We start from the raw sequence: 11,661 nt of genomic DNA on the forward strand, positions 1-11,661 counted from the left end.
ACAAAGAAACTGATAATCAGCAAGGCTGGGAAACTTGTTTCAAAGCCAGATATTTCTTCCATTGTGTCTCTTTGACACTGGTCAAAATAAAGTAGCAATAAGAGGAATGGAAATACAAAGTAAGTAACATAACAGGATAGACAGAGAATTCAAGAATTATGGATGGAGAAGATAGACTATGTTTTAGACATCTCGAATTTGAAATCCCTGAGGGATATCTACACAGAGACATAAATTAAGAAGTTGGCTATATGATTTGTTGTCCAGGAATTGAAATCTGGGTTAAAGATATAGATTTGGAAGAATAGGTCCTGGCTGATGACATGAGAATGAATGAAAGCACTCATACAAGTTTTCAATGTAAGAACAAGAGAGGGATAAATATAGGCCCCAAGGAACACTAGAATGTAAAGGATGTGTCCAAAACTAAGCCTGAAAAAAGATCATGAAGAAGTAGCAAGAAAGGCAGAACTTAGACCAAGTCATGTTGATATTAGGGAAACTCAGAAAGGAGGGAAGATACTGCTACTGATCTGGGCAAAGGAAGACTACATGTGTCTCTGCCTTGTGTAATAAAGGAAAGTTGTTACTGTGGTGCAAGATGAGAAATTTCAGTGGTGTGAGTAACAATCTCTAGAAGAACCTCTTCTATGGCATTCTCTGGGGATGAAAACCGTACCGAGGACAATGCCCCAGTTCACAGTTGAGACATGAGTGAGGTTTGAGGAAATGGAAAGGATGAACATTATTACTTGGAGGACACCAAAGAGAGGGGAATTAGGAATTTAAATGTTTTCTTTGCACCTAAGCATGAGGAAGACTGCGTGCTTTTCTAGCCCAAGAAAGGAGTGCTAGCACAGAAGAGATGGTTGTACAGAAATGTGAGAGAGGAAATATTTGATTGAGTGAGGTGGATGAGGAGGAAGAATGAGTTAGGAATGAGAGAGTAAGACTTAGAAAAATCATTATCCAGCCTGACAAGTTTTGTTTGGCTTACTGCCATATTTTAAATTCATACTCTAAGAATGAACTGCCCATATGGTAGCTATTGGCCACATGTGGCTCTCGAGCACTTAAGTGGCTGGTACCAATTGAAATGTACTGAAATTATAAAACACACAGTTTTTAAAAATATCTCTGATAATTTTCTATTGAATACATATGGAAATGGAATCATTTTAGATAGTTTGGGTCAAATAGTTTTATGAAAATTAGTTTTGCCTATTTCTTTCTGGTGTGGCTGTTAAAATTTTTAAATTGACTATATATCTCATGATAAATTTATTTTGAGCAGTATTGCTGTAGCAAGACCCTGTACCTCCAGTTAGAACCTATGACCTTCCTTGGCTGCAAAGCATGTGCTCAGCAAGCTATCAGTAACCATCACCACACCTACATTACTCCAAAGTCTGGGTCCAGATTTCTCCTGTGAATCCTTCTTTTAATTTTGTGGGTGCCTCTTTAGGAGATCAAGTCTGACATAGTAAGGTCAGGATAGAGGTCTCTTCTGTTATTTAAATATCCAGGGACATGTGTTTCCTTTTCTTTGTCACGTGTCATATTCTTTTCCTGGTTCTAATTTTATTTTGCTCCTAAGCAATTATTTTAGTTGTTGGTGGTGTGATGTCTTTTATTTTTATCCTTTCTTGAGGTCTTTTCTTGTCTAATAATTTGCTCAAGCTCTTTCTCTTCCTCTCAAGCAAAGAGATTGATCATTTTTAGAGCAAAAACAATTCATCCCAGGCTCAAGTAGGAAGACAAATGCAGCCGATTCTACAAATGATTAGATTAGTATCTTCAAAGGGCAAAGGAAGACTACATGTGTCACTGCCTTGTGTAATAAAGGCAAGTTACTGTGGTTCAAGAAGAGAAATTTCAATGGTGTAACAACCACCAGGAGAACCTCTTCTATGGCATTCTCTGGGGATGAAGACCGATTGGTCCACTTTCCTTTGCCTCTCACTATGAACATGTTTCCTGTAAACTGCTGGCCTTTTTGCTGTACCTGTTAATCCTTGGCCAAGAAAAAACTCTTAGCAATTCTTATTTGCAGACTGTTGGCACACTGTTCTCTTCCACCATGCTGCCCCCACTCATAGGCCTCATAGCCCCTTGCATACCTGCTGTGTGTTAGGATTTATCAATCATTCCTACCAGCTAGGGGTCATCCTTGTCCAGAAAACAAAACACAAACCATGGACAAAATTCTAAATTTCTTGCTTATCATTCCTTGTCCCTCCTGGGCCTGTTAACTGAGATTTGATGTTAAAAAATACTCTATTTTATCTTGTCTACTGAAGAGCCAATGAAAGGTAAGAAGATTACATGAATATCTATGAATATCTATAGTTTAACTTCAGTCACCATAATCTGCTATGGTATCAGTCTTGGTGTTCAATCTCGGTGCTAATCCAAAGATTTTAAATGTAAACTCAAGGTCCTTCTGAGGCTCTGTGTGGAGTCTAAAAACTAGGTCTAAGTTTTAGTGAAGGTAGTTTTTATCTTGTGTGATACAATTCATTTATTACAATGAAACTTTAATTAGAAACTCTCTTTAGTTCCAAATTTTCAGTTCTCCCCTCAACAATATTCTTAGCCATAAGAAATGATATGTTGGGCAATCCGGCTGGCTTAGCGGTTTAGCACCACCTTCAGCCTGGGGTGTGATCCTGGAGATCTGGGATCGAGTCCCATGTCGGGTTCCCTGTGTAAAGCCTGTTTCTCCCTCTGCTGTGTCTCTCCCTCTCTCTCTCTCTCTCTCTCTCTCTCTGTGTGTGTGTGCCTCATGAATAAATAAAATCTTAAAAAAAAAAGAAATGATATGTTTATTAGTATTAACTAAAAGACAATATATAGCCTTAGTTAAATTCTTTCACAAAAAGATTACTGTTGCTGTCTATGCTCTTTTCCCCCATTCCCTTTTATTATACAATATTCATTGCTAATATCCCATTTCTATAAGTTTCCTGTATGTTCTGAAAGGAAGGAATGGTTGTCTAAATACCTCTTCGCTTGCCTTATAGAACAGAAAGAAAACTTGAAGACAACATTTTCCTTTCAGCTGGTTTTTAATTAGAAATCCTTTTAAGATATTATTTTTTCTCCAAACTAGAATTTATATTTGTGCAATTACATGGAGATTTCAATTCCAGATTGCCTATACCATTCACTCATTTGAGAATTGATAAAAAAACTAAATGAAAACATAAAAGTTAATAATTTTTAAGCAGATCTTTTTATTGGTGAGTGCTATAACATATACAGGTTTGAAAATCTCAGAGTTTGGCAATGATTCTTCAAATATATATTACACTATATTATGTATAAATATTATATATAATTTGGATTTAATTGATCTATAATTATGTAAGCTTAAGGTATACAAAGTGTTGATTTAATAAATTTATATATTACAATATGATTACTGCCATAGCATTAGCTAACACCTCTGACATGTCTTATAATTATTATTTCTTTTTTTGTGGTGACAACATTTAAGGTCTGGTCTCTTAGCAACTTTGAAGTACATATCACAGTATTGGTGACTCTAATTACAATGCTATGTGTTAGATCTTCAGAACTTATCCATCTTCTAGTTGCAAATTTGATTTTACTATCCACATGTTCAACAAATTATGCTCCACTTTCCAGAGACCTCTAGCTACTCAGTTATGAATGATTTCAGTGTTCAAGCAATCTTTCTACCTGTCATATTTTCATTGAAAACCGATATACGTGTTTCACAAACTGGGACTGTTCTGAAATGCATTAGCTATTGGCCATTAGTAGCAAAAAGACTAAAAAAGTGAAAATAGATTAATGCTATTAAAAATGCATCAGCAAATTATTTTTCAATAGCTGCCTTTAAAGTAGAAATGGCCTCAAATGGCTTTCTCTCTTACAAAAAGGCCACTGTCTCTTCTGTAGCAAGCTGTGGCCAGTTCTAGTTCTAACCCTGGCACAAAGATCCCCGAGGGTTACTGAGCTGCATGTGCAAACACATTTTTTCTCATTCCAAATCAACAATTGTAAGAAAATTTAAAGCTAGATATCTTATACTATTCTGGTCAAGGAGGTTGTTCAGAGAAGACAGGGATGGGACGAGGAGAAATTCTTTGGTGCCAAATGTGGATTTTCAAGTGCTGATTATGCCTGTACCAGTGCTAAGATCATAATGCTGTGGTCACCTGCTCCTGAGAAGAGACGGGAGTTCAGCTCAGTTGCTACAGAAAGCATGAAGGAATAATGCCTTTCAGACAATAATTGTCTCTAACAATTAATGAGTTAATTCTAACCAAATGTCCCTGCTCTATAGCTCTAGAAATATCCAAAGGATGTAGATATCAATATTGGAACACAAGGCTCTCTGCTTTATGTAACAGAGGAGGTCTACTGGAAACATCAAGGATTTCTTGGATCATAGACCGTTACCTATGCTTTCTTTTGCCACCCTATTGCCAAGAGCAGCAAGTTTTACCATTCCTTATTTCTGAGAAGTTGGTGTTAAAAGGAAGATAAAGGTATGTTTACCTACATTTCAGTTTCTGTGAAAGCCAAGAACAATACAGCAGGTTTCAAGTATTCTAGATCTCATGGCAAAGGTGCTTGAAATATCAAAGTGGACCATGCTAGCATATGTGAAATGAGTTGTACCAGTATTGACTTGTCAGCCACATCAAGGCTACTCCAAGAGAAGATTATAGATATATTAGGACATTCAGGAGGGCAAGAATATGAATTTCTTTGGAGTAGTGTGCTGTTCATTTCTACCTGGGGAGAGAGGATGAGAGTGCTTCCCCACCACTTTGACTCTAGTGACAGAAACTTAGCAAAAGCTTGACAAGGGTAATAGGTGCTGCTAGAATCCTGCTCAGGCCCCTGTAACCAGCTGTGGAAGACTCGGTCCTTAGCTGAGACTGCCTGCAGATGACAACAACTGGTACAAAAGGTGTGTCTCCTTTGCTTTACATTGATACCAATTCTGTTCTTGCTCCAGAGGGCCTCACGGGATCAGCTGAAATGAAACCTCAGTTATGATTATGACCTTTCTTATACTATCCTGCTTCACTTTTACTCCCTTTCTTCTGAGAGTCTCCCTGCATAAATTAAGTGTTCTCAACTCCACTTCAAGCTTTGGTTTAGGGAACCCAGCCTAAGAAATAGGTGTCTGTAACCTATGAGACATAGGGTCTGGTACCTGATTTATACTTAGAAAAGTCTCAGTGGCGAGGCTGTCATTTGGACAGCAGGGAGTCATACACAGACCCCACACAAGTGAACCAGTTACAGGTTGTCTTGGAAAAGACCTTTCCTGACCAGGCATTTTTTAAGAAGTGAAACAACCTCTATTGGGATGCTCAGGTGTCCAAGAAGAGAAAGCATCAAAGGGATCAGATACACAGGGTCACATTGTCCTTGGGGATAAATATCCCTAAGGGACTCATAATGATATTCCTTGTGTGAAAGAACCAAGATTGAAAATATGTTACACCCAGATGGTACTACTCTGAGATCATAATTCCAAAGGTAAGGTTTAGTTTATGATTATTCTTTCCCATCCTCTGTCTGCTCCTATGCTAGATGGACCTGTCAGTAGCTACTGAGGAGAAGGAAGTAAAGAAGTAGGAAAGAAAACTTCCCCAATCCTTTCTCCTCATGGCAGGTTTCCTTCACTTTTCCTTCAAGGCAAGTCTAAACTGAGTAACTAAAGACATTTCATGCAGAGATAGTGTAAGAAAGGACATAATCATAACTGAAGTTTCATTTCAACTGATCCCATGAGGGCCTGTGGAGCAAGAACAGAATTGGTATCAATGTAAATGCTTTATCATTTGACAGTTAGTTGGAAACTTTGAAATTCTTACAAAAGACAGAGGAGGACAGATTCCCATAGGAAGATATGTAATAAATAAAGTTACCCTTTGTTTGCACCTTACAGATTCTGGCTTGTTCCTGAAACCTGTGGCTTACCTTTATATGCACACTAGATACAAATGAGGCCCTCTTTGCAACTTGCTAATGAGGGAATTACCTTGCGGCCTCAATTCTGTTACCTGAGTGTCTACAAAGTCCTGTCCAAGATTTCCATAGATTCCCAAAAGGATGTACATTCTCATGGTCACATTTGTCTCTGGCAAACTCCATTTCATTCAGGTCAACATTCCTTTCATATGTGTCTTCAACAAAATTAACTCCACGTCAGAAAGGTCTAATGGACATTTCTATACATTGTCCAGGATATGATTTCTTTCCTTCATTGATGAAAAGTTCGATTCTCCTCTTTCCGTTTTTCCAGCATTTTGGGGAGCTTACTTTAGCTTTATACTATGGGCAGTATAAAGGATAGGTTTGCCCTATCAGTTGTAGCTAACACTGGAGCTAGTGGCATAAAGAAGTGGAGTCAGTGGAGAAATCCTTTATCTTGTGAGTGATGGTAGAAACACCTAGCCACAGGCCTAACGTTATCATTATGATTGATGTGGTTATTATGTATATATAATGGTTATTATGGCTATTATATTATCATTATGACTGATGTGATTCAAAATTATAATACATATAATGGTTATTTTGGTATCTTTAGGTGTATGTTAGCCAAAATTCAGAGAAACCAATTCAGTGATTTAAATTTCAGAGAGTGATTTGCGTATCTACAAACAAGTGGTTTTTTTTTTTTTTTTTTTTTTACATTATACATAGATTCAAAACTTAAACAAGTTATATCAAAAAAAGCCAGAAGACATTTAGAGCCTAGAGATTACTACAAGAAGTAAATTAACTATCTGGTAGTAATAGCTAAAATCGATTGAGAGCTTACTATGTACAACATACACTTCTAAGTGTTCAACATGTATTAGCTTGCTTATGGGATGTCCAGGACATCCTATAAAGTAAGCAGTGTTATCACTCCCATTCTAAAGATAAGAAGACTGAGGCACTGCATTGATATTTTCAGGCTCATACATCTGGAAGGTTGCAGAGCCAGTTTTCACATCTAGGCTGTCTGACTCAGGAGTGCATGCTTATCAGCCATGAGCAGTGGTGCTTCATGAAGCAAAGTGGCATCAGTACCATACAAGACATAGAGTAAGTATGTGGAACCTGTGTTTTCCTTATTCTTTTGTCTCCTTGGACAAAGTTTTATAATTACCACATATATCATGTGTTATAAATTATGTAAGCTTGAAGTAACATCAACTTTCTTTTTTTAAAAAAAGATTTATTTATTTGAGAGAGAGAGAGAGAGAGAGCTCAAGTGGGGGGAGGGATAGAGGGAGAAGCAGACTCCCGCCTGAGCAGGGAGCCTGATGTAGGGCTCAATCCCAGGACCCTGAGATCATGACCTGCCCCAGAGGCAGACACTTAACTGACTGAGCCACCCAGGCACCACTAACATCAGCTTTCTTCAACCCAGAATATAATGATACAAGCAATGTGACCACAATGCAAATGTTAGATGGCTTTCAAATACTTGCAATTTCCAAGATTTTAAGCTACACTATTACCTGGTCTCCTTATAGCAACACTATTGACTTAGTTTCCATTTCTCTATCATTCACTACATTCTAACCAAGAATTACAGAGTCCCTTCTCCCCCCGAATACAGTGAAATGCTCATGATAATATTTTAGCCCTTTTGAGTGGCTTTCTTATCATCCTCAGTCTTGCAGAATTATTTTCACTCTTCCTTCTAGATTCTTTTCTTCCCTAAGTCTATATACTCCCAAATAATTCAACTCATTCAGTACTCCTCTCATCTATCTTACGTATTTGCTTCTTGTGCTTTCATTTCCTGAACATCCTTAAAAATTTGGTCATTGAACCCATACCCCTGCCTCTCCTACCAGCTTCCTTTCCTGGTCTCCTCTGTTGTTCTCACACTATTTCCAGTAAGTATCTTCAGCCCTCATTTTAACTCAGTTATGTTTACAATAAAAGTTGCCCAAGGATACACAGCTGGAATGGCCCAGGTGAGAGCTGAACCCCTTCCTGTCTGCCTTCTCAGTCTACAGTCTTAAACTTTATTTCATTAGTTTCCAGTCTGATTTACAAGCCTCCTCCACTGGGATAATCTGCAGTCACTTTAAATGTAACAAATTTGTCCTTGCTTGATTTTTATCTCCCTTTATAAAATGCACTTCACTTTTCTGCATTTTCCCTCAGTATGTAAAATATTATACTCCACATTTTTTCCTGTGAATTCTCTTAATTTTTCACTGTCCCCCACGTGATCTAAGAACTTGCTATCCCAAACCCAAAGCAAAGAGCTCAGTTTACTTACTCAGTCTTGCAACCCACAATAGTAAAGAGCTGTGCTTTAAAAAAAAATAAAATAAGGTTTATCTATTTATCTTATAAAGGGAGAGAGAGAGAGAGAGCACAAGTGGGAGAGGCAGATGGAGAGAGAGAGAGAATCTCAAGTAGACCCCATGCTGAATGTGCAGATTCCAGCACCCTGAGATCATGACCTGGGCTGAAATGAAGAGCCCAACACTTAACTGATTGTGCCACCCAGGGGCCCCAGAACTGTTTTTTTTTTTTAAATTTGATTTACATCTTTGTTATTTTTTATTAAAATATATTTGACATATAATACTGTGTAAGTCTTAAATGTACAATGTATTGATTTGGTACATTTATATATTGCAATATAATTATCACTGTAGAGTTAGCTAGCACCTCTATCATGTCACATAGCTATAATTTCTTCTTTGTGGTAAAAATAATTAAAAGCTAGTCTCTTAGCAACTTTAGAGTTTATAATACAGTATTGTTGACTATAACCACTATACTGTGGTATGTGTAGACAGTTGAATATTACTCAGCAATGAGAAAGAAGGAAATCCTTCCATTTGTGACAACATGCATGGCCCTTGAAGGAATTATGTTATGTGAGATAAGTCAGACAGAAAAAAGACAAATACTGTATGATATTTGTATTTATATGCAGAATTCTAAAAAGCTGAACTCATAATAACAAGAGAGCAGAATTATAGTTACTAGTTGCTGGGGAATTGGGGAGATATTGTTTAAAGGCACAAACTAGAGCACCTTGGTTCAGTTGTCTGACTCTTGGTTTTGGCTCAGGTCATGATCTCATAGGTCATGAGATTGAACCCCGCATCAGGCTTCAGGCTCTGTGTGGAGACTGCTTGGGATTCTCTCTCTCTGCTCTCCATACCCCCTAAAAGTAAATCAATGAATCTTTAAGGGAATAGACCTGCAACTAGTAGATAAGTTCTGGAGGGCTTGGTTCCTCAAACGCAACTTTCTTGATGTCACACCCTTTCTTAAGAATTCATTATCTATTACTTGTATGCCTAATTTTCACAGTAGTGTATCTAACAATCTTTTCTTAATGACTCTATTTTATTTAACCGAAATTTTCAGAATATTTTTAACATGGATCCTCCACAGAATGGAGATAGTTTTTTTTTTTTTTTTCCCTTCCTTTCATTTCCAGGCTCATTTCTGTTTCTTTGACTTTCTTGCAGTCTACACTTCAGTTCATGTCTATCTTAAATAAAATGATCTTCTTCTTTTCTGATACCTTACATTATACTATATATTTGATGAAAAATTGATTTGTGCTATTCTCTTTTTTCTTCAACAAAAATATAAAAAGATTGGATGTGAGACTACAGTTGGAAGAAACTTAGGAACTATATGACCTTAGAGGACACAGAGTTAGGTTGCTCTATTTTATGGATAAGGAAACATGGTTAATATAGGTTCTTTTGAATCTTGAATCCTTAAGGGAACATAATGCTCTTTCTTGGTATTCATCAAAGAAAACTTGATCTCAGGATATGCTGAATAAAATGTGTTGGGTTTATTTTTACTTAGAAATAGGAAGAATGTCTTGGTAAAATTTCACTGGGAAATTTAATTTTCACTGGGACTACTTAGGCAAACTCATTTCAAACCAGCCTCTGGGAACTTTAAAACAGCAGAGTAATGACTCATTACTCTACCTTCCACATTTTGCTAGTATACAGTTTATGACTTTGGCAAATAGCTTTCAATACCACTGATACCATCTGTTACTCTTTCTGGTTGAGTCATCCAACGTTGTACTTCTCCAAAAGGTAATATGAACCCAATCAGGACATTTCAGGCTCAGGCCTGAATGAAAAGGGCAAGAGGTATACTAAATTAAAATTACTTACTATAATGAATATTACAGTAAACTTCATATTTTAATTTTAACAAATTAAGTTTCCTAGCCTTGACAGTATGTATTTTTGTTGTTTGCATATTCTAGTGTTTGGTTTCTAAATCACATTTTCTAAAACACATATTCCTAAAATGAATATTATTCAGGAACAACACCAGGTAATAGCAGACTTGATTTCTATTTGCTTGTACTCATATAAGAGATAAGCTTCTCTGTTGATAAAATATTATTCATCATTTCAAAATTCTCTCTCATGTCTTTAAGGGTGCCTGTTAGATAAAACTAGTATATCTACTACATGTCATGTTATATTACTCTATCATGTCCTAGATAATTTCAAATATATCTAAAATATAAATTCCTTGAGATCAGGGACTGTGACTTATTCAACTTCTTTATACATTTACTCCACATTATACATAGCAGGCATTCAACAAATGTATAACTGACTTGTTTCGTCATTGAATTTGTGGCAAATCAGTGGCCTCCCACACAGTATATAATACCTATAATCTTAACTGTACAGAAAAACCTGCAGACTTTCCTGTGTTCTAGTCTGTGCTCTCTGTTAATTTTTACACCAAGATTATCCTATCTTAATTACTGGCATTTTAGAGTATGTCTTGAAGTCTTGAAATAATAAATGTCCTCCAATTGTTCTTCATGATCATGTTGACTACTCTAGGTTCTCTGTACTTTTTGTATGCATTTTGGAGTCAGGGTATGAATTTTGACAAAATGGCTTGCTGTGATTTTGTTTTGATTGCTTTGCATCTTGACGTGGAGAATTTTGCAATTACTGTCGGAATGGTAGGCATCTTAATATCAATTTTTTCAATCCATAAATATGGGACAACTCACCCTTTAATTATGTTTCCTTTTTATTTCACTCAGCAATGTCTTACAGTTTTCTGTCTCAAAATATTTCACATATTTTTTAGAGATTTGTGACTTGATTTTGGGGGATGTGCTTATATATAGCAGTTGTTTATTTTATTTTCTGATTCTTCCTGAAATACAGAAATGACACTGAATTATGCATCTATCTGTTGACCATCATACCATATTACTAAATCAAATATTTTATAGAATTTTGAATTCTCTTTGTATGCAATCACATACTCTGAGAATAAGGACTTTATTTTTCCCTTTCTAATTGTGCCTTTTATTTCTGTTTCTTGAATTATTGCACTGACCAGGACTTATAGTACAATGTTGAGAGAAGTCACAACAGTGACATCCTATTCTATGCCTGATCTCAAAAAAGAGTGTTCAGAATTTTATCACTAAGTATGGTGTTAGTGTAGGTTTTTAATTTTTTCTAATGCCTAGTTCTTCATGAACATTTACTTTTACCAAATACTTGTTCTGTATCTATTGAGAAAATCATATTTTTTCCTCCTTTTGGCTAAATATTTATTATTTCTTACATTCTGCTTTCATTGACTTTAAATTACTTTTATTTTCTTGGCTTTCTAGATGGA

Source organism: Canis lupus, chromosome 3 (assembly GCF_003254725.2).
Source record: "Canis lupus dingo isolate Sandy chromosome 3, ASM325472v2, whole genome shotgun sequence".
Lineage (NCBI taxonomy): Eukaryota > Metazoa > Chordata > Mammalia > Carnivora > Canidae > Canis > Canis lupus.